The following is a 22,043-nucleotide window of genomic DNA, read 5'->3' as shown; positions in this document are numbered from 1 at the left end:
ATCGTCTCCGCTCGTCCGCGAGCGTCCGGGACTAGGGGCTAAGGACATTGCCTGCTCCTATACATACACATCCGCTGACTTACAAGCACTACGGCCATCTACAACGATGTGTCCACCCGTCCCTCACAATACGGCTAAACGAATCTCTCACTTGGGCATAAACAACCCTGCCATCCTTACAGCCGATCCCGCTCCTAAGTATGCGATGCTCACTACCACACCCAGCGCTACTTGCACGTTTAGGTGCATATATTTAAACACCCGTTCCATGATTAAACATCAGACGGACATCTTTCTGGTATTAACGGACATACAACCTGACATGCTGCTACTGACTGAGACCTGGCTCACCCCGGACTCACTACCGGACATCTTAGCTGCCCTACCAGCAGACTATTACATTCTGTCAGCATTACGTCCGGGAGGGAAAACTGGGGGAGGTGTGGCCATTATAGCTAACAAAAAACATCAACTCAGACAACTGTCATCCCTGCCTTTATCTAACACAGAAAACATAGTCGCTAAATTAGACACTCCTAATGGAACACTTGCACTGGTGCTATTGTATCGCCCACCTCAAACCATGGCTATATTTCCATCTACTCTAGCACAGTTATTGGCCCCTCTGGTCACAAACCATTCTAAATTGCTTTTGGTCGGAGACTTAAATTTCTGGTTTGACAATACATTGCTAGACCCTCAAGCTGCAGAGATGAAAGAACTTCTTGACGACCTCAACTTGATACAACACATTCATACTAAGACTCATCAGAAAGGTCATAGTCTTGACCAAATCTGGTCCTCGAACTTACTATTATCCTCGATAGATATAAAACCTTGTTGTTGGTCTGATCACTATAGCATAAGTTTTTCTTTCCAGTTAGATAAAACCACCCAATTTAAGCTACAAACCAGTAAGACCATTAGGAAATGGACTTCCATGGATATGTCAGCTTTCTTAAACTTTTTAAATACTTCCCTTCCCCCAGAGAGTACTAATGTGGAGGAGGCCGACCTCTGGTTTAAACAATGGCTTACTTCAGCAATCAATATCTTTGCTCCTCCCATGCGTCTTTGCAGCTCTAGGAGCTCGGACGCACATAAATGGTTCACACCCGAGGTCAAAAAATTAAAACTGGAAGTGAGGCAACAGGAAAGGGCATGGCGCTCTCAGTACTGCCCTCTAGCCAGGGCTACTTACTGCCTAGCCAGGAAGGCATATCAAAAAATTCTACATAATCATAAGACTGCCTACTTCTCGTCTAAAATCTTAAACTCTACCAATAAGTCGAAAGAAATTTTCAGGATAGTGAACGACTTATGTAATGATGACAGAACCTCTCCTCCGGTAGTTCCTACACAAGCACTATGCAACTCCCTGAACGATTTTTTTAGTGAAAAGATTCTATTGATCAAACAGAACATCTCCACACTTCCAGCTTGCGCTCCTGTGGACGACATCTTTTTTAATCCCCTAACCTTACACTCTTTTCCTCCTATTGATTTGAAAGTTTTCTTAGAATTATTGTCCAGAGTCAAATCAGGCTCCCCTATGGATGCCTGTCCCCCCCAAATTATGAGGGAAATTGGTCGAGCCATTCCCAACAGCATGATATCCTTGCTTAACAACTCTCTCACTTCTGGGACAGTGCCCAGCAGTTTTAAGCAGGCCTTACTGATACCCTTAACTAAGAAACCTGGTATCGACCCGTTGGACCTCACGAATTATCGGCCTATATCCCTGCTTCCCTTTTTATCCAAAATGTTGGAGGCTCATGTTACCAACTGCCTCTCAAACTTTGTGGAGGAATCGGGCTATCTTCAACCTAATCAAGCAGGATTTCGGCCTGGTCATTCTACTGAGGCAGTAATACTGGCCGTCCAGAACACCTTGAGGTCCAACGATGACATAAATCTTCACCAAGCCCTGGTGCTCCTTGATCTGTCCGCGGCATTCGACACGGTTGACTATTCCATTCTGGTCAACCGTGTCGAACAGGCGGGCCTCAGAGACTCTGCCTTGGCTTGGCTAAAATCGTTCATATCTGAACGCACCCAGGCTGTCTGCCTAGGATCCTTTTCGGCTCCTAAAATCAATTCCTTCTGTGGGGTCCCCCAAGGCTCTTCTTTGTCTCCCTTATTGTTTAATTTGTATATGCGGCCCCTTCTTTTTGCTTTGAGAAAGCACAAAGTCACGGTATATAATTATGCAGACGATTTACAGCTAGTCTTTGAACTCAACTCTCCAAATGCTGAGGAGGACTTTCAGGCAACCATCACTCTAATCCAGAGTTGGATGTCCTCAAATCACCTTAAATTAAACCCGGGGAAAACCGAGCTGATTCTGCCCGGTAAGAGCGAAATCAGCTGGAGCCCTAATTTCTGGCCTGTTGATATGGGTCTCCCCCCCAAAAAATCACAAACTGTAAAAAGCTTGGGGGTTACCATCAATGAGGACCTTACTTTAAAAACCCAGATCGGAACCGTGGTTTCCTCCGGATTTTTTCAACTGAGGAAAATTAGGAAAATTGCACACTTCCTCACCCACACTGCCCTAATTCAGGTGGTCATGGCCTTAGTCCTCTCCTATATTGATTTTTCAAACAGTCTTTATCTTGGCCTACCTGTAGGCCAACTCAAAAGACTGCAGTACTTGCAGGACCAGGCCGCTAGACTGATATGCAATGTACCCAAGTGGGAATCGATTAAACCTGGTTTAGAGACCTTACACTGGCTACCTGTGGCTCAAAGAGCCAAATTCAAAGCTGGGTGCATCATTTTTAAGGCATTGCAAGGCAAGGGCCCCTTATTCATTAGGCAGCTGATTGGAAGATACGCTCCCTCACGTAACTTGAGATCAGCCCACAAAGACCTACTTGAGGTACCACGCTTTAAGAAGAAACGACAGGGTGGCAGCAGTTTTCATTTTTTAGCAGCCACCTTGTGGAATTCTTTGCCACTAGCCCTCACAGGGTACGGATCTCCTTGCCTTTAGAAAGGCATTTAAGACTCACCTTTTCACACAGGCATATTTGAAATAGAGACTTTCATTGATTCACCTTCTGTTATGTTTTTTCTTTTATCTCTTTCCAGTGCCAAGAAGCCCCTGGGCGTATGCGCGCTTAATACATTTTAAATAACATAACATAACATAACTAACCTAGCACATGCATCTACAGTGAGCTAGGGCATAATGCGTGCACTCACACTAACCTAGCACAAGCATCTACAGTGAGCTAGGGCATAATGCATGCACTCACACTAACCTAGCACATGCATCTACTCTGGCCTAGTGCATAAACCTACACTGACCTAGCGCATGCATCTACACTAACCTAGTGCATGCGCCTGCACTTACCTACCACATGCACCTACACTGACCTCGCGCAAGCATCTACACTGACCTATTGCACACACACAGTTTATAAGATCTTCCCTCACAGTCTACACTCACACGATGCACTCACAGTTAGGCCTGTCGCATCAGGTACATATGCTCTTATGCCATGCACGCACACAAAACACAAGATAACAATAGAGTAATGCTGCACTGATTTCTGCAGACAATTCCTGAACACTATTTGTCATTTTCCTGCTACAATTTCTGTAATGTCAGCCAAAGTGGAATGTGTCCCCTGTAATATCTGGTTGAGTGGAACTGCCTGTGGTAATACTGCATGTGTTTATGCTCCACATGGCAATACTGCATTTGGTAATCCTGCATGAGGTTATGCTGCATGTGGTAATCCTGCATGTGGTAATACTGCATGTGATAATCCTGCATGTGGTAATCCTGCATGTGGTAATCCTGCATGTGGTAATCCTGCATGTGGTAATACTGCATGTGTTTATGCTCCACATGGCAATCCTGCATGTGATAATCCTGCATGTGGCAATACTTCATGTGGCAATAGTGCATATGATAATCAGGTCTGTGGTAATACTGCATGTTTAATAGTGCATGTGATAATCCTGCATGTGGTAATACTGCATGTTATAATAGTGCATGTGGTAATAGTGCATGTGGTAATACTGCATGTGGTAATACTGCATGTGGTAATACTGCATGTGGTAATACTGCATGTGGTAATACTGCATGTGGTAATACTGCATGTGGTAATACTGCATGTGGTAATACTGCATGTGGTAATACTGCATGTGGTAATAGTGCCTGTGGTAATAGTGCCTGTGGTAATAGTGCCTGTGGTAATACTGCTTGTGGTAATAGTGCCTGTGGTAATAGTGCCTGTGGTAATAGTGCCTGTGGTAATAGTGCCTGTGGTAATAGTGCCTGTGGTAATAGTGCCTGTGGTAATAGTGCCTGTGGTAATAGTGCCTGTGGTAATAGTGCCTGTGGTAATACTGGTTGTGGTAATAGTGCCTGTGGTAATAGTGCCTGTGGTAATAGTGCCTGTGGTAATAGTGCCTGTGGTAATAGTGCCTGTGGTAATACTGCTTGTGGTAATAGTGCCTGTGGTAATAGTGCCTGTGGTAATAGTGCCTGTGGTAATAGTGCCTGTGGTAATAGTGCCTGTGGTAATAGTGCCTGTGGTAATAGTGCCTGTGGTAATAGTGCCTGTGGTAATACTGGTTGTGGTAATAGTGCCTGTGGTAATAGTGCCTGTGGTAATACTGTGTCACTTTAAATACCAGTTGGGAAGAAACTTCAATTTTTTTGTCAAATTAGTGTTGACACAAAAATGGAAATAGAAATCTTTGGACTGTGGCTTCGGAACAGGGTGTTGGAGTTCAGTGAGATGGTCTCGCTGAGCCCCTGTAGTGTTTCTACAGGAGGGTGGAGTTCAGTGAGATAGTCTGGCTCAGCCCCCGTAGTGTTTCTACAGGGTGGTGAAGTTAAGTGAGATATTCTGGCTCAGACCCTGTAGTGTTTCTACAGGAGGGTGGAGTTCAGTGAGATATTCTGGCTCAGCCCCCGTAGTGTTTCTACAGGGTGGTGAAGTTAAGTGAGATATTCTGGCTCAGACCCTGTAGTGTTTCTACAGGAGGGTGGAGTTCAGTGAGATATTCTGGCTCACCCCCTGTAGTGTTTCTACAGGAGGGTGGAGTTCAGTGAGATATTCTGGCTCAGCCCCTGTAGTGTTTCTACAGGGCGGTGGAGTTCAGGGAGATATTCTGGCTCAGCCCCTGTAGTGTTTCTGACAGGGCGGTGGAGTTCAGTGAGATATTCTGGCTCAGCCCCTGTAGTGTTTCTACAGGGCGGTGGAGTTCAGGGAGATATTCTGGCTCAGCCCATGTAGTGTTTCTACAGGAGGGTGGAGTTCTTTGAGATAGTCTGGCCCAGCCCCTGTAGTGTTTGACATAGCAATGGAGTTCAGTGAGATATTCTGGCTCAGCCCCTGTAGTGCTTCTACAGGGTGGTGGAGTTCAGTGAGATAATCTGGCTCAGTCCCTGTAGTGTTTCTACAGGGCGGTGGAGTTCAGTGAGATATTCTGGCTCAGCCCCTGTAGTGTTTCTACAGGGCGGTGGAGTTCAGTGAGATATTCTGGCTCAGCCCCTGTAGTGTTTCTACAGGGCGGTGGAGTTCAGTGAGATATTCTGGCTCAGTCCCTGTAGTGTTTCTACAGGGCGGTGGAGTTCAGTGAGATATTCTGGCTCAGCCCCTGTAGTGTTTCTACAGGGCGGTGGACTTCAGTGAGATATTCTGGCTCAGCTCCTGTAGTGCTTCTACAGGGCGATAAAGTTCAGTGAGATATTCTGGCTCAGCCCCTGTAGTGTTTCTACAGGAGGGTGGAGTTCAGTGAGATATTCTGGCTCAGCCCCTGTAGTGTTTCTACAGGGCGGTGGAGTTCGGTGAGATATTCTGGCTCAGCCCCTGTAGTGTTTCTACAGGGCAGTGGAGTTCAGTGAGATATTCTGGCTCAGCCCCTGTAGTATTTCTACAGGGCAGTGGAGTTCGGTGAGATATTCTGGCTCAGCCCCTGTAGTGTTTGTGACAGGGCGATGGAGTTCAGTGAGATATTCTGGCTCAGCCCCTGTAGTGTTTCTACAGGGTGGTGAAGTTAAGTGAGATATTCTGGCCCAGCCCCTGTAGTGTTTCTACAGGGTGGTGGAGTTCAGTGAGATATTCTGGCTCAGACCCTGTAGTGTTTCTACAGGAGGGTGGAGTTCTTTGAGATAGTCTGGCCCAGCCCCTGTAGTGTTTGACATAGCAATGGAGTTCAGTGAGATATTCTGGCTCAGCCCCTGTAGTGTTTCTACAGGGCGGTGGAGTTCAGTGAGATATTCTGGCTCAGCCCCTGTAGTGTTTCTACAGGGCGGTGGAGTTCAGTGAGATATTCTGGCTCAGCCCCTGTAGTGTTTCTACAGGGCGGTGGAGTTCAATGAGATATTCTGGCTCAGCCCCTGTAGTGTTTCTACAGGGCGGTGGAGTTCAATGAGATATTCTGGCTCAGCCCCTGTAGTGTTTCTACAGGGCGGTGGAGTTCAGGGAGATATTCTGGCTCAGCCCCTGTAGTGTTTCTACAGGAGGGTGGAGTTCTTTGAGATAGTCTGGCCCAGCCCCTGTAGTGTTTGACATAGCAATGGAGTTCAGTGAGATATTCAGTCTCAGCCCCTGTAGTGTTTCTACAGGGCGGTGGAATTAAGTGAGATATTCTGGCTCAGCCCCTGTAGTGTTTCTGAGAGGGCGGTGGAGTTCAGTGAGATATTCTGGCTCAGTCCCTGTAGTGTTTCTACAGGGCGGTGGAGTTCAGTGAGATATTCTGGCTCAGCCCCTGTAGTGTTTCTACAGGGCGGTGGACTTCAGTGAGATATTCTGGCTCAGCTCCTGTAGTGCTTCTACAGGGCGATAAAGTTCAGTGAGATATGCTGGCTCAGCCCCTGTAGTGTTTCTACAGGAGGGTGGAGTTCAGTGAGATATTCTGGCTCAGCCCCTGTAGTGTTTCTACAGGGCGGTGGAGTTCGGTGAGATATTCTGGCTCAGCCCCTGTAGTGTTTCTACAGGGCGGTGGAGTTCAGTGAGATATTCTGGCTCAGTCCCTGTAGTGTTTCTACAGGGCGGTGGAGTTCAGTGAGATATTCTGGCTCAGCCCCTGTAGTGTTTCTACAGGGCGGTGGACTTCAGTGAGATATTCTGGCTCAGCCCCTGTAGTGTTTCTACAGGAGGGTGGAGTTCAGTTAGATATTCTGGCTCAGCCCCTGTAGTGAGGGTGGAGTTCAGTGAGATATTCTGGCTCAGCCCCTGTAGTGTTTCTACAGGGCGGTGGAGTTCGGTGAGATATTCTGGCTCAGCCCCTGTAGTGTTTCTACAGGGCAGTGGAGTTCAGTGAGATATTCTGTCTCAGCCCCTGTAGTGTTTCTACAGGGCGGTGGAGTTCGGTGAGATATTCTGGCTCAGCCCCTGTAGTGTTTCTACAGGAGGGTGGAGTTCAGTGAGATATTCTGGCTCAGCCCCTGTAGTGTTTCTACAGGGCGGTGGAGTTCGGTGAGATATTCTGGCTCAGCCCCTGTAGTGTTTCTACAGGGCAGTGGAGTTCAGTGAGATATTCTGGCTCAGCCCCTGTAGTGTTTCTACAGGGCGGTGGAGTTCGGTGAGATATTCTGGCTCAGCCCCTGTAGTGTTTCTACAGGGCGGTGGAGTTCGGTGAGATATTCTGGCTCAGCCACTGTAGTGTTTCTGACAGGGCGATGGAGTTCAGTGAGATATTCTGGCTCAGCCCCTGTAGTGTTTCTACTGGGTGGTGAAGTTAAGTGAGATATTCTGGCCCATCCCCTGTAGTGTTTCTACAGGGTGGTGGAGTTCAGTGAGATATTCTGGCTCAGACCCTGTAGTGTTTCTACAGGGTGGTGAAGTTAAGTGAGATATTCTGGCTCAGTCCCTGTAGTGTTTCTACAGGGTGGTGGAGTTCAATGAGATATTCTGGCTCAACCCCTGTAGTGTTTCTACAGGGCGGTGGAGTTCAGTGAGATATTCTGGATCAGCCCCCCCCTGTAGTGTTTCTACAGGGTGGTGGAGTTCAATGAGATATTCTGGCTCAGCCCCTGTAGTGTTTCTACAGGAGGGTGGAGTTCAGTGAGATATTCTGGCTCAGCCCCTGTAGTGTTTCTACAGGGCGGTGGAGTTCAATGAGATATTCTGGCTCAGCCCCTGTAGTGTTTCTACAGGGCGGTGGAGTTCAGGGAGATATTCTGGCTCAGCCCCTGTAGTGTTTCTACAGGAGGGTGGAGTTCTTTGAGATAGTCTGGCCCAGCCCCTGTAGTGTTTGACATAGCAATGGAGTTCAGTGAGATATTCAGTCTCAGCCCCTGTAGTGTTTCTACAGGGCGGTGGAGTTAAGTGAGATATTCTGGCTCAGCCCCTGTAGTGTTTCTGACAGGGCGATGGAGTTCAGTGAGATATTCTGGCTCAGCCCCTGTAGTGTTTCTACAGGGTGGTGAAGTTAAGTGAGATATTCTGGCCCAGCCCCTGTAGTGTTTCTACAGGGTGGTGGAGTTCAGTGAGATATTCTGGCTCAACCCCTGTAGTGTTTCTGAGAGGGCGGTGGAGTTCAGTGAGATATTCTGGCTCAGCCCCTGTAGTGTTTCTGACAGGGCGATGGAGTTCAGTGAGATATTCTGGCTCAGCCCCTGTAGTGTTTCTACAGGAGGGTGGAGTTCAGTGAGATAGTCTGGCCCAGCCCCTGTAGTGTTTGACATAGCAATGGAGTTCAGTGAGATAATTCAGTCTCAGCCCCTGTAGTGTTTCTGACAGGGGGGTGGAGTCCAGTGAGATATTCTGGCTCAGCCCCTGTGGTGTTTCTACAGGGCGGTGGAGTTCAGTGAGATATTCTGGCTCAGCCCCTGTAGTGTTTCTACAGGGCGGTGGAGTTAAGTGAGATATTCTGGCTCAGCCCCTCTAGTGTTTCTACAGGGCGGTGGAGTTCAGTGTGATATTCTGGCTCAGCCCCTCTAGTTTTTCTACAGGGCGGTGGAGTTCAGTGTGATATTCTGGCTCAGCTCCTGTAATGTTTCTACAGGCCGGTGGAGTTCAGTGAGATATTCTGGCTCAGCCCCATGGTGTTTCTACAGGGCGGTGGAGTTCAGTAAGATATTCTGGCTCAGACCCTGTAGTGTTTCTACAGGGCGGTGGAGTTCAGTGAGATATTCTGGCTTAGCACCTGTAGTGTTTCTACAGGGTGATGAAGTTAAGTGAGATATTCTGGCTCAGTCTCTATAGTGTTTCTACACGGCGGTGGAGTTCAGTAAAATATTCTGGCTCAGCCCCTGTAGTGTTTCTACAGGGCGGTGGAGTTCAGTAAGATATTCTGTTCAGCCCCTGTAGTGTTTCTACAGGGGGGTGGAGTTCAGTTAGATATTCTGGCTCAGCCCCTGTGGTGTTTCTACAGGGCGGTGGAGTTCAGTAAGATATTCTGGCTCAGCCCCTGTGGTGTTTCTACAGGGTGGTGAAGTTAAGTGAGATATTCTGGCTCATCCCCTGTAGTGTTTCTACAGGAGGGTGGAGTTCAGTGAGATATTCTGGCTCAGCCCCTGTAGTGTTTCTACAGGGCGGTGAAGTTAAGTGAGATATTCTGGCTCAGTCCCTATAGTGTTTCTACACGGCGGTGGAGTTCAGTAAAATATTCTGGCTCAGCCCCTGTAGTGTTTCTACAGGGCGGTGGAGTTCAGTAAGATATTCTGTTCAGCCCCTGTAGGGTTTCTACAGGGCGGTGAAGTTAAGTGAGATATTTTGGCTCATCCCCTGTAGTGTTTCTACAGGAGGGTGGAGTTCAGTGAGATATTCTGTTCAGCCCCTGTAGTATTTCTACAGGGCGGTGGAGTTCAGTGAGATATTCTGGCTCGTCCCCTGTAGTGTTTCTACAGGGCAGTGGAGTTCAGTGAGATATTCTGGCCTCCTGTAGTGTTTCTACAGGGCGGTGGAGTTCAATGAGATATTCTGGCTCAGCCCCTGTAGTGTTTCTACAGGGCGGTGGAGTTCAGTGAGATATTCTGGCTCAGCCCCTGTAGTGTTTCTACAGGGGGGTGGAGTTCAGTGAGATTTTCTGTCTCAGTCCCTGTAGTGTTTCTACAGGGCGGTGGAGTTCAGTGAGATATTCTGGCTCAGCCCCTGTAGTGTTTCTACAGGGTGGTGGAGTTCAGGGAGATATTCTGGCTCAGCCCCTGTAGTGTTTCTACAGGAGGGTGGAGTTCTTTGAGATAGTCTGGCCCAGCCCCTGTAGTGTTTGACATAGCAATGGAGTTCAGTGAGATATTCAGTCTCAGCTCCTGTAGTGTTTCTGATAGGGCGGTGGAGTTCAGTGATATATTCTGTCTCAGCCCCTGTAGTGTTTCTACAGGGTGGTGAAGTTAAGTGAGATATTCTGGCTCAGACCCTGTAATGTTTCTACAGGGCGGTGGAGTTCAGTGAGATATTCTGGCTCAGCCCCTGTAGTGTTTCTACAGGGTGTTGGAGTTCAGTGAGATATTATTTCTCAGCCCCTGTAGTGCTTCTACAGGGTGGTGGAGTTCAGTGAGATATTCTGGCTCAGCCTCTGTAGTGTTTGACAGGGAGGTGGAGTTCAGTGAGATATTCTGGCTCAGACCCTGTAGTGTTTCTACAGGGTGTTGGAGTTCAGTGAGATATTCTGGCTCAGCCCCTGTAGTGCTTCTACAGGGTGGTGGAGTTCAGTGAGATATTCTGGCTCAGCCTCTGTAGTGTTTCTGACAGGGCGGTGGAGTTCAGTGAGATATTCTGGCTCAGACCCTGTAGTGTTTCTACAGGGCGGTGGAGTTCAGTGAGATATTCTGGATCAGACCCTGTAGTGTTTCTACAGGGTGGTGGAGTTCAGTGAGATATTCTGGATCAGACCCTGACGTGTTTCTACAGGAGGGAGGAGTTCAGTGAGATATTCTTGCTCAGCCCCTGTAGTATTTCTGACAGGGCGGTGGAGTTCAGTGAGATATTCTGGCTCAGCCCCTGTAGTGTTTCTACAGGGCGGTGGAGTTCAGTGAGATATTCTGGCTCAGCCCCTGTAGTGTTTCTACAGGGCGGTGGAGTTCAGTGAGATATTCTGGCTCAGTCCCTGTAGTGTTTCTACAGGGCGGTGGAGTTCAGTTAGATATTCTGGCTCAGCCCCTGTAGTGTTTCTACAGGGCGGTGGAGTTCAGTGAGATATTCTGGCTCAGCTCCTGTAGTGCTTCTACAGGGCGATAAAGTTCAGTGAGATATTCTGGCTCAGCCCCTGTAGTGTTTCTACAGGAGGGTGGAGTTCAGTGAGATATTCTGGCTCAGCCCCTGTAGTGTTTCTACAGGAGGGTGGAGTTCAGTGAGATATTCTGTCTCAGCCCCTGTAGTGTTTCCACAGGGCGGTGGAGTTCGGTGAGATATTCTGGCTCAGCCCCTGTAGTGTTTCTACAGGGAGGTGGAGTTCAGTGAGATATTCTGGATCATACCCTGTAGTGTTTCTACAGGGAGGTGAAGTTAAGTGAGATATTCTGGCCCAGCCCCTGTAGTGTTTCTACAGGGTGGTGGAGTTCAGTGAGATATTCTGGCTCAACCCCTGTAGTGTTTCTGAGAGAGCGGTGGAGTTCAGTGAGATATTCTGGCTCAGCCCCTGTAGTGTTTCTGACAGGGCGATGGAGGTCAGTGAGATATTCTGGCTCAGCCCCTGTAGTGTTTCTACAGGAGGGTGGAGTTCAGTGAGATAGTCTGGCCCAGCCCCTGTAGTGTTTGACATAGCAATGGAGTTCAGTGAGATATTCAGTCTCAGCCCCTGTAGTGTTTCTGACAGGGCGGTGGAGTTCAGTGAGATATTCTGGCTCAGCCCCTGTGGTGTTTCTACAGGGCGGTGGAGTTCAGTGAGATATTCTGGCTCAGCCCCTGTAGTGTTTCTACAGGGTGGTGAAGTTAAGTGAGATATTCTGGCCCAGCCCCTGTAGTGTTTCTACAGGACGGTGGAGTTAAGTGAGATTCTGGCTCAGTCCCTGTAGTTAATCATGACATGGCGGTGGAGTTCAGTGAGATATTCTGGCTCAGGCCCATTAGTGTTTCTGCAGGGCGGTGGAGTTCAGTGAGATATTCTGGCTCAGCCCCTGTAGTTAATCATGACAGGGCGGTGGAGTTCCGTGAGATATTCTGGCTCAGCCCCTCTAGTTTTTCTACAGGGCGGTGGAGTTCAGTGTGATATTCTGGCTCAGCTCCTGTAATGTTTCTACAGGGCGGTGGAGTTCAGTGAGATATTCTGGCTCAGCCACTGTAGTGTTTCTGACAGGACAGTGGAGTTCAGTGAGATATTCTGGCTCAGCCCCTGTAGTGTTTCTACAGGGCGGTGGAGTTCAGTGAGATATTCTGGATCATACCCTGTAGTGTTTCTACAGGGCGGTGGAGTTCAGTGAGATATTCTGGCTCAGTCCCTGTAGTGTTTCTACAGGGCGGTGGAGTTCAGTGAGATATTCTGGCTCAGCCCCTGTAGTGTTTCTACAGGGTGGTGGAGTTCAGTGAGATATTCTGGCTCAGCCCCTGTTGTGTTTCTACAGGGCGGTGGAGTTCAGTGAGATATTCTGGCCCAGCCCCTGTAGTGTTTCTGACAGGGCGATGGAGTTCAGTGAGATATTCTGGCTCAGCCCCTGTAGTGTTTCTACAGGGTGGTGAAGTTAAGTGAGATATTCTGGCCCAGCCCCTGTAGTGTTTCTACAGGGTGGTGGAGTTCAGTGAGATATTCTGGCTCAACCCCTGTAGTGTTTCTGAGAGGGCGGTGGAGTTCAGTGAGATATTCTGGCTAAGCCCCTGTAGTGTTTCTACAGGGTGGTGAAGTTAAGTGAGATATTCTGGCCCAGCCCCTGTAGTGTTTCTACAGGGTGGTGAAGTTAAGTGAGATATTCTGGCTCAGACCCTGTAGTGTTTCTACAGGGTGTTGGAGTTCAGTGAGATATTCTGGCTCAGCCCCTGTAGTGCTTCTACAGGATGGTGGAGTTCAGTGAGATATTCTGGCTCAGCCTCTGTAGTGTTTCTGACAGGGCGGTGGAGTTCAGTGAGATATTCTGGCTCAGCCCATGTAGTGTTTGTACAGGGCGGTGGAGTTCAGTGAGATATTCTGGCTCAGCCCCTGTAGTGTTTCTACAGGGCGGTGGAGTTCAGTGAGATATTCTGGCTCATCCCCTGTAGTGTTTCTACAGGGCGGTGGAGTTCAGTGAGATATTCTGGCTCAGTCCCTGTAGTGTTTCTACAGGGCGGTGGAGTTCAGTGAGATATTCTGGCTCAGCCCCTGTAGCGTTTCTACAGGGCGGTGGAGTTCAGTGAGATATTCTGGCTCAGCTCCTGTAGTGCTTCTACAGGGCGATAAAGTTCAGTGAGATATTCTGGCTCAGCCCCTGTAGTGTTTCTACAGGAGGGTGGAGTTCAGTGAGTTATTCTGGCTCAGCCCCTGTAGTGTTTCTACAGGAGGGTGGAGTTCAGTGAGATATTCTGGCTCAGCCCCTGTAGTGTTTCTACAGTGCGGTGGAGTTCGGTGAGATATTCTGGCTCAGCCCCTGTAGTGTTTCTACAGGGCGGTGGAGTTCAGTGAGATATTCTGGCTCAGCCCCTGTAGTGTTTCTACAGGGTGGTGAAGTTAAGTGAGATGTTCTGGCCCAGCCCCTGTAGTGTTTCTACAGGGTGGTGGAGTTCAGTGAGATATTCTGGCTCAGCCCCTGTAGTGTTTCTACAGGAGGGTGGAGTTCAGTGAGATATTCTGGCCCAGCCCCTGTAGTGTTTCTACAGGGCGGTGGAGTTCAGTGAGATATTCAGTCTCAGCCGCTGCAGTGTTTCTGACAGGGCGGTGGAGTTCAGTGAGATATTCTGGCTCAGCCCCTGTGGTGTTTCTACAGGGCGGTGGAGTTCAGTGAGATATTCTGGCTCAGCCCCTGTAGTGTTTCTACAGGGTAGTGAAGTTAAGTGAGATATTCTGGCCCAGTCCCTGTAGTGTTTCTACAGGACGGTGGAGTTAAGTTAGATTCTGGCTCAGTCCCTGTAGTTAATCATGACAGGGCGGTGGAGTTCAGTGAGATATTCTGGCTCAGCCCCTCTAGTGTTTCTACAGGACGGAGGAGTTAAGTTAGATTCTGGCTCAGTCCCTGTAGTTAATCATGACAGGGCGGTGGAGTTCAGTGTGATATTCTGGCTCACCTCCTGTAGTGTTTCTACAGGGCGGTGGAGTTCAGTGATATATTCTGGCCCAGCCCCTGTAGTGTTTCTACAGGACGGTGGAGTTAAGTGAGATTCTGGCTCAGTCCCTGTAGTTAATCATGACAGGGCGGTGGAGTTCAGTGAGATATTCTGGCTCAGTCCCTGTAGTGTTTCTGACAGGACGGTGGAGTTCAGTGAGATATTCTGGCCCAGCCCCTGTAGTGTTTCTACAGGACGGTGGAGTTAAGTGAGATTCTGGCTCAGTCCCTGTAGTTAATCATGACAGGGCGGTGGAGTTCAGTGAGATATTCTCGCTCAGTCCCTGTAGTGTTTCTGACAGGACGGTGGAGTTCAGTGAGATATTTTGGCTCTGTCCCTGTAGTGTTTCTGACAGGACGGTGGAGTTCAGTGAGATATTCTGGCTCAGCCCCTGTAGTGTTTCTACAGGGTGGTGGAGTTCAGTGAGATATTCTGGCTCAGCCCCTGTAGTGTTTCTACAGGGCGGTGAAGTTCAGTGAGATATTCTGGCTCAGCCCCTGTAGTGTTTCTACAGGGTGGTGGGGTTCAGTGAGATATTCTGGCTCAGTCCCTGTAGTGTTTCTACAGGGCGATGGAGTTCAGTGGGATATTCTGGCTCAGTCCCTGTAGTGTTTCTACAGGGTGGTGGAGTTCAGTGAGATATTCTGGCTCAGCCCCTGTAGTGTTTCTACAGGGCGGTGGAGTTCAGTGAGATATTCAGGCTCAGACCCTGTAGTGTTTCTACAAGGTGGTGGGGTTCAGTGAGAAATTCTGGCTCAGCCCCTGTAGTGTTTCTACAGGGCAGTGGAGTTCAGTGAGATATTCTGGCTCAGTCCCTGTAGTGTTTCTACAGGGCGGTGGAGTTCAGTGAGATATTCTGGCTCAGTCCCTGTAGTTAATCATGACAGGGCGGTGGAGTTCAGTGAGATATTCTGGCTCAGTCCCTGTAGTGTTTCTGACAGGACGGTGGAGTTCAGTGAGATATTCTGGCCCAGCCCCTGTAGTGTTTCTACAGGACGGTGGAGTTAAGTGAGATTCTGGCTCAGTCCCTGTAGTTAATCATGACAGGGCGGTGGAGTTCAGTGAGATATTCTCGCTCAGTCCCTGTAGTGTTTCTGACAGGACGGTGGAGTTCAGTGAGATATTCTGGCTCAGCCCCTGTAGTGTTTCTACAGGACGGTGGAGTTAAGTGAGATTCTGGCTCAGTCCCTGTAGTTAATCATGACAGGGCGGTGGAGTTCAGTGAGATATTCTCGCTCAGTCCCTGTAGTGTTTCTGACAGGACGGTGGAGTTCAGTGAGATATTCTGGCTCAGCCCCTGTAGTGTTTCTACAGGACGGTGGAGTTAAGTGAGATTCTGGCTCAGTCCCTGTAGTTAATCATGACAGGGCGGTGGAGTTCAGTGAGATATTCTCGCTCAGTCCCTGTAGTGTTTCTGACAGGACGGTGGAGTTCAGTGAGATATTTTGGCTCTGTCCCTGTAGTGTTTCTGACAGGACGGTGGAGTTCAGTGAGATATTCTGGCTCAGCCCCTGTAGTGTTTCTACAGGGTGGTGGAGTTCAGTGAGATATTCTGGCTCAGCCCCTGTAGTGTTTCTACAGGGCGGTGAAGTTCAGTGAGATATTCTGGCTCAGCCCCTGTAGTGTTTCTACAGGGCGGTGGAGTTCAGTGAGATATTCAGGCTCAGACCCTGTAGTGTTTCTACAAGGTGGTGGGGTTCAGTGAGAAATTCTGGCTCAGCCCCTGTAGTGTTTCTACAGGGCAGTGGAGTTCAGTGAGATATTCTGGCTCAGTCCCTGTAGTGTTTCTACAGGGCGGTGGAGTTCAGTGAGATATTCTGGCTCAGCCCCTGTAGTGTTTCTACAGGGCGGTGGTGTTCAGTGAGATATTCTGGCTCAGCCCCTGTAGTGTTTCTACAGGCTGGTGGAGTTCAGTGAGATATTCTGGCTCAGCCCCTGTAGTGTTTCTACAGGGTGGTGATCTTAAGTGAGATATTCTGGCTCATCCCCTGTAGTGTTTCTACAGGAGGGTGGAGTTCAGTGAGATATTCAGTTCAGCCCCTGTAGTGTTTCTACAGGGCTGTGGAGTTCAGTGAGATATTCTGGCTCAGCCCCTGTAGTGTTTCTACAGGAGGGTGGAGTTCAGTGAGATATTCTGGCTCAGCCCCTGTAGTGTTTCTACAGGGTGGTGAAGTTAAGTGAGATATTCTGGCTCAGTCCCTATAGTGTTTCTACAGGGCGGTGGAGTTCAGTAAAATATTCTGGCTCAGCCCCTGTAGTGTTTCTACAGGGCGGTGGAGTTCAGTAAGATATTCTGTTCAGCCCCTGTAGTGTTTCTACAGGGCGTTGGAGTTCAGTGAGATATTCCGGCTCAGCCCCTGTGGTGTTTCTACAGGGTGGTGAAGTTAAGTGAGATATTCTGGCTCATCCCCTGTAGTGTTTCTACAGGAGGGTGGAGTTCAGTGAGATATTCTGTTCAGCCCCTGTAGTGTTTCTACAGGGTGGTGAAGTTAAGTGAGATATTTTGGCTCATCTCCTGTAGTGTTTCTACAGGAGGGTGGAGTTCAGTGAGATATTCTGTCTCAGCCCCTGTAGTGTTTCTACAGGGCGGTGGAGGTCAGTGAGATATTCTGGCTCATCCCCTGTAGTGTTTCTACAGGGCGGTGGAGTTCAGTAACATATTCTGGCTCAGCCCCTGTAGTGTTTCTACAGGGCGGTGGAGTTCAGTAACATATTCTGGCTCAGACCCTGTAGTGTTTCTACAGGGCGGTGGAGTTCAGTGAGATATTGTGGCTCAGCCCCTGTAGTGTTTCTACAGGGCGGTGGAGTTCAGTGAGATATTCTGGCTCAGCCCCTGTAGTGTTTCTACAGGGCGGTGGAGTTCAGTGAGATATTCTGGCTCAGCCCCTGTAGTGTTTCTACAGGGCGGTGGAGTTCAGTGAGATATTCTGGCTCAGCCCCTGTAGTGTTTCTACAGGGCGGTGGAGTTCAGTAACATATTCTGGCTCAGACCCTGTAGTGTTTCTACAGGGCGGTGGAGTTCAGTGAGATATTGTGGCTCAGCCCCTGTAGTGTTTCTACAGGGCGGTGGAGTTCAGTGAGATATTCTGGCTCAGCCCCTGTAGTGTTTCTACAGGGCGGTGGAGTTCAGTGAGATATTCTGGCTCAGCCCCTGTAGTGTTTCTACAGGGCGGTGGAGTTCAGTGAGATATTCTGGCTCATCCCCTGTAGTGTTTCTACAGGAGGGTGGAGTTCAGTGAGATATTCAGTTCAGCCCCTGTAGTGTTTCTACAGGGCTGTGGAGTTCAGTGAGATATTCTGGCTCAGCCCCTGTAGTGTTTCTACAGGAGGGTGGAGTTCAGTGAGATATTCTGGCTCAGCCCCTGTAGTGTTTCTACAGGGTGGTGAAGTTAAGTGAGATATTCTGGCTCAGTCCCTATAGTGTTTCTACAGGGCGGTGGAGTTCAGTAAAATATTCTGGCTCAGCCCCTGTAGTGTTTCTACAGGGCGGTGGAGTTCAGTAAGATATTCTGTTCAGCCCCTGTAGTGTTTCTACAGGGCGTTGGAGTTCAGTGAGATATTCTGGCTCAGCCCCTGTGGTGTTTCTACAGGGTGGTGAAGTTAAGTGAGATATTCTGGCTCATCCCCTGTAGTGTTTCTACAGGAGGGTGGAGTTCAGTGAGATATTCTGTTCAGCCCCTGTAGTGTTTCTACAGGGTGGTGAAGTTAAGTGAGATATTTTGGCTCATCCCCTGTAGTGTTTCTACAGGAGGGTGGAGTTCAGTGAGATATTCTGTCTCAGCCCCTGTAGTGTTTCTACAGGGCGGTGGAGGTCAGTGAGATATTCTGGCTCATCCCCTGTAGTGTTTCTACAGGGCGGTGGAGTTCAGTAACATATTCTGGCTCAGCCCCTGTAGTGTTTCTACAGGGCGGTGGAGTTCAGTAACATATTCTGGCTCAGACCCTGTAGTGTTTCTACAGGGCGGTGGAGTTCAGTGAGATATTGTGGCTCAGCCCCTGTAGTGTTTCTACAGGGCGGTGGAGTTCAGTGAGATATTCTGGCTCAGCCCCTGTAGTGTTTCTACAGGGCGGTGGAGTTCAGTAATATATTCTGGCGCAGTCTAGTGCTGTGCGCTTTAGTGTAGTGAGCAGTTTAGTGCTGTGCGATTTAGTGTAGTGAGCAGTCCAGTGCTTCGTGCTCTCTAGCGCCGCATGCTCCTTCCAGATGTGTTGTAAACTAATCACATGTAAACCAGAAGCAGTAATTCCAGCCTTTCTTTGTGTCATTAAATCTCTAATTGTGAATCTCTTCTCCGCAGTGATGGTGACTCTGGATCCTGACACGTTTCATCCACAGCTCCTCCTGTCTGAGGGGCGGAGACGAGTGAGACGGACAGACACATGGAAGCCTCTGCCGGACACCCCCAAGAGATTCACCTACTACCCCTGTGTGCTGGGGAGCGAGGGGTTCACCTCCGGCAGACATTACTGGGAGGTGCAGCCGCTGCAGGAGGGGGGAGCGTGGCATGTGGGGGTCGCAGCAGAGTCTGTGAACAGGAAGGGAGCGATCACAGATTCACCTGAGGGGGGAGTCTGGGCTGTGCGGGGGTCGGGGGGTCAGTACTGGGCTCTCACCTCCCCTGAGACCCCTCTGGCCCCTCGTGTGAAGCCCCTGAAGCTGGGGGTGTATCTGGACTACGAGGGGGGGCTTCTGTCCCTGTACAATGCTGACTCCATGGAGCTTCTCTACTCCTTCCCGCAGGCCCCCTTCACACAGAGGCTCTTCCCGATCTTCTGGCTCTGGGGAGCGGAGCTGAGGCTGGTGTGAGAGCTGCAGGGAGCTTCAGACCCTCATCCTTCCCTGCCTCCCACCCCCCTACAGGGGAGGAGCGGAGCTGAGGCTGGTGTGAGAGCTGCAGGGAGCTTCAGACCCTCATCCTTCCCTGCCTCCCACCCCCCTACAGGGGAGGAGCGGAGCTGAGGCTGGTGTGAGAGCTGCAGGGAGCTTCAGACCCTCATCCTTCCCTGCCCCCCTACAGGGGAGGAGCGGAGCTGAGGCTGGTGTGATCCCCCCCTCCCTCCCCCTCAACTCTCACCCACGGTTTAAACTCCAACATTCCAAGGAATCTTCAAACTCCAACATTCCAAGAACCTTCTTCAATGACCCTCTCACCTGTTTCCATGACAATCAGAAGCCTCAGTGAAACTGTGTCTCGTTTCCTTGTACATTTTTAAAACAAGGCCAGACAATGTTTCCCTGTGAATCATGCACCAATAACAGCTGTAACATGATAAAGTCTCAAAAGAATTAAACAAGCACTGGCATATTCAATAGGTCTCGCCTGTGGGTCCTTTATAAGTCTTTAGCCAGAGCAATTTTTCTAAGTTATGTTGTAGAGCAGTGTGGCTGCTGTGCTCCGTACCGCAAACCTGGTGTCTAGTGCTGTGACGTGGGGCAGTGGCATGGTGTGGTGTGTTATAAGGTATGTGTTGGTGGGATGCATGTGGGTGGCATATGCATCTTTACAACAAAAATCGTTAAAGTTACCTTTACATTTTTATTCCCGCCTGAAAACCGCTGACCACTCAAGGGCAACAGACGTACATCTTAATCCTCTGCACTACTCATTTAGAATGAGTGGAAACAGCCACTAGAACACACTCTGATCTCTCTCCCGCAGACACATTATTTGCCAAGGTTAACTTTACATTTTTATTGTTGCCTGCAAACCTCGGAACACACAAGGACGTGTTCTTTGCAGCGGGTATCTTAATCCTCTGCGTGATTTTAGCATCACTCTAAACAACCACTAAATTAAACTCACATCTCTCTCCAGCAGTTACATTAATCGCCAAAGTTCCCTTAACATTTTTATTGTCGCCTGAAAATGTATGAACACTCAAGGACATGTTCCATGCAGCAGGCATCTTAATCCTCTGCACTACTTTAGCATAAGTGGGATCAGCCACTAGAAAAAACTCCTATCTCTCTCCCGCAGACAAATTATTTGCCAAGGTTAACTTAACATTTTTATTGTCAACTGAAAACCGCTGAACACACAAGGAAATATTCTTTGCAGCAGCATGAGTGGAAACAGCCACTGGATAAAACTTCCTTCTCTTTTCTGCCGTAACATAAATCGCCAAAGTAAGCTTTACATTTTATTGTTGCCTAAAAACTTAGACACACAAGGACATGTTCTTTGCAGCAGGCACCTTAATCCTCTGCGCTACTGCAGCATGAGTGAAAACAGCCACAAGATAAAACTTCCGATCTCTCTCCCACAGAAACATTAATTGCTGAGGTTACCTTTACATTTTTATTGTTGTCTGAAAACCTCTGGACACATAGGGACATGCTCTCTGCATGCGTCACTTTAACATGAGTCGGTACACCCACTAGATACAACCCTAATGTCTCTCTCCAGCAGGAACTTTTTTCCCAAAGTTACCTTTACATTTTTATTGTCGCCTGAAAACCTCTGAACACACAAGGACATGTTCTGTGAAGCCGGCATCTTAATCCTCTGCTCTACTTTAGCATCAATGGAAGCAGCCACTAAATTAAACTCCCATCTCTCTCCAGCGGTTGCATTAATCGCCAAGGTTCCCTTTACATTTTTATTGTCGCCTGAAAACCTTTGAATACACAAGGACATGTTCTTTGTAGCAGGCATCTTAATCCTCTTTAATCCTTTAGCATCAGTGGAAACAGCCACTAGATAAAGCTTCGATCTGTCTCCTGCAGGAACATTGATCTCCATATTTACCTTCACATTTTTATTGTTGCCTAAAAACTTACAGACACACAAGGACATGTTCTTTGCCACAGGCATCTTCATCTTTTGCGCTACTTTAGCATGAGTGGAAACAGCCACTAGATAAAAAATTACATCTCTCTCTGACAGGAACTTTAATCGCCAGTTACATTTATATTTTTATTATTGCCTGGAAATCTCTGAACACACAAGGACACACAGAATTTCAGCGTTTGTGTTCGGATTTTGCGCACACACATGGCCTTAGGGCTTGTAAACCTATGAACACACAAGGATATGTTCTTTGCAGCAGGCATCTTAATCCTCTGCGCTACTTTGGCATGAGTGGAAACGGCCACTAGAGAACACTCTGATCTCTCCCTATCAAGAACTGTCGCGTAGCTCCTTTAAAAACTACATAGGATCTGCGTGTTTAGACAACATACACTGTATGCCTTGTGTCCAGACTGATTCCAGACACCCCCACTGCGGATGTTAGCCTGTGTATCAACTGGCTCACGGTGCCACTAGAAACTCTTCTTACCAAGGAAAGAATAGTTCTTGACAACTATCGAACATGACAACCCTGATCCATCAGGACCGTGGAAACAGTGCTCACTTTGTCTCAGAGAGATACACAGAATAAACGGTAGGGACGTTTTCAATAAGCATTTATTGAACAGTCGTTATTCTAGTGTAAGATAAGTGTGCTAACACAATCATTAGACAGAAACATATATAAATTACTAGAAGCACTAGAAAGGTAAAAGGAATGTAGATTTCTACCATTTTGCCAAAACCATGAATACAGGCAAGTATATCAAATACATGACAGTAAAATGGGTACTAGTGCGAAACAACCCTAACTAGATGTATCTAAGTGTACCTGGCATGTCAGTAGGTGTACAGCCAAGAATACTTGTAGGATAAAGTCACCCCCATTACCTGAAGTCTGAGACTGTGGGTCCTCGTCTTGGTCTCGAGCTGGACACCCCGCAAGGGATGTTCAGACCACTGCGAGCTGGAGGATCTGCATGCAGGAACCTCGGCGTCTCACGTCAGTGTGTCGGCAGGGAAGTCCTGATCTCTTCTCTCGATCTCAGCAAGATGTGATGTATTTATACCCAGAGGTCTCCCCAGGGGTTCTACCTTGCTGTGCCATTCTCGG

At 48.6% G+C, this 22,043-nt stretch overlaps 1 long non-coding RNA gene across 1 annotated transcript in view; it reads left to right on the top strand.

Annotated features, from left to right (window-relative positions):
* Positions 1-18,692, top strand: part of LOC144752923 (uncharacterized) — a 69,969-nt gene extending 51,277 nt beyond the window's left edge. The window contains exon 3 of the long non-coding RNA XR_013594143.1: positions 18,437-18,692. This is a non-coding gene — a long non-coding RNA (uncharacterized LOC144752923). The remainder of the gene's footprint in view (positions 1-18,436) is intronic.
* The last annotated feature ends 3,351 nt before the right edge of the window (positions 18,693-22,043 follow it).

Source organism: Lissotriton helveticus, chromosome 5_1 (assembly GCF_964261635.1).
Source record: "Lissotriton helveticus chromosome 5_1, aLisHel1.1, whole genome shotgun sequence".
Taxonomy (NCBI): Eukaryota; Metazoa; Chordata; class Amphibia; order Caudata; family Salamandridae; genus Lissotriton; species Lissotriton helveticus.
This window is presented reverse-complemented; position numbering and strand designations above follow the sequence as displayed.